General features: G+C 40.4%; 1 long non-coding RNA gene across 1 annotated transcript in view; it reads right to left on the bottom strand.

The window, feature by feature from the left end:
* The window catches only part of LOC106943810 (uncharacterized), a 14514-nt gene extending 12944 nt beyond the window's left edge, over positions 1 to 1570 (bottom strand). Inside the window, exon 1 of the long non-coding RNA XR_001424018.1 lies at positions 1329 to 1570. This is a non-coding gene — a long non-coding RNA (uncharacterized LOC106943810). The remainder of the gene's footprint in view (positions 1 to 1328) is intronic.
* Positions 1571 to 1576: the final 6 nt, after the last annotated feature.

Genomic DNA, 1576 nt, shown 5'->3' with positions numbered 1-1576 from the left:
TCTGGAACCCTGGTACCCAGTGTTGAGATTAGTAAATTAGTTAAATCATTATGATTACTATTATGTGTTGAGATGCTTTACCAAGGCCGAGAAAGAGTCAAATGCTGTTAGACAAAGGGCCCTTAGTAAAGAGTTACATTTTTGATTCTGTTAGACACTAAGGTCCATTTCTTCACGAGAAACAGAAACTTATCAGGCCACAGAGACATGGTGTGATTTCAGGGAGTGTTTTCAGTCCATATAATCAGCTACCCTCCTCCTTCTCCTCAGACGCTGCACAGACTTTTTAGAAACTCTTCTTGGATGTAATGGTAAAGCGTCTCCTTTCAGCGCTGAAAGTTAATAAAATAAGTAAAGTCTGAATGCTTTTCTTGGCTGATTTTATGTTCCGTGTGTCAATACCAATTATGATTCATCGATTGAGATTCTCGTTCTCAACAGATGGTAGCAGAGGATGGTTTTGTGTTGACACATGAGCAGAGATTGGACTGGCCGTTAAGGCGCAGACTTTCTGAAACAGTACTCTGGTGTAGGGCCCACACAAAAGGTAAGGACACTTGTTCCTTAATATACACCACTGTACTGTTTCTCAGGTCTGTATAAATTTCATATTCCTTTTACATTTCTGTTCAAATTGTGTTTCACTGGCCTGTCTAGATGTTTAACTGTTCATAGGAATAAGTGAAGAAAAAGTAGTTTTTAGGTGTAAAGAAACAGTAGTTTTTAGGTGTGAAGAATTAGGTTTAAAGGTTGATTGGCATTGCAGAGGGAGGTCGCTGTCCCCGGCTTTTCCCGGACGCGGGGAAGGTAAAGGCGAGGTTTTGTCGGTTTTATCCTTGGGGAGTTCTGCCCCCTAAAAAGAACGCGTTAGCCAATCTGTGACTTGCTCAAGAAACACAAAAGTGTTGAGAGGGGTCCACCATAGGAAAAAAGATAAGAGAATAAGATAAAGGTTGATCGCGATCTGATCCTCTGTAGTGTAATAAGTGTTAAAAAGAGGACAAAAATAGGAGCTGAAAAGCGTGGATCCATTTCTGTGTATCTGAAAGCTGTGTGTGTGTCTGTCAGCTGTGTGTGTGTCTGTCAGCTGTGTGTGTAAGCTTCTGCCGCTGAGCAGACGTTATGTGTTTAAATGTACTATTTTATGTTTATTGCAATGTGTTTTAAAACCATGGTCAACATTGGGAAATTATAATCTGTGGGAGGTTTTTGACTTTGTCTGCTGTGTTTGATTTCCTCGCCGCCGTGCGAGCAAAACTGCTAAAAAAAAAAGAGAAAAAAAAAGGAGAAAAGAGAGAAGAGGTGATTTTTGAACCTAAATTTTGAACCTAAACAAATGGAGGGTGAATTTGAAAAGGAAAATATGATCCAAAGTGGGGCATCGGGCCATGGATTGCGCTCGGTGAGTAAATAGAAGCATTAATAACTTATTTGCCAGAGGATGACGAATATCAAAATACGAGAGAAACAAAAAAAGGGGGCTAGAATACCTGGTGCAGAAGAAAGGAGGCGACCTGTTAAACAGACAGCCTTTGGGGAAATATTGGCTGGAAGGAATAAATGATGGTAAGGGAAA

Source organism: Poecilia latipinna, unplaced genomic scaffold, assembly GCF_001443285.1.
Source record: "Poecilia latipinna isolate Pla-1442-1.1 unplaced genomic scaffold, P_latipinna-1.0 Scaffold6038, whole genome shotgun sequence".
NCBI lineage: Eukaryota > Metazoa > Chordata > Actinopteri > Cyprinodontiformes > Poeciliidae > Poecilia > Poecilia latipinna.
This window is presented reverse-complemented; position numbering and strand designations above follow the sequence as displayed.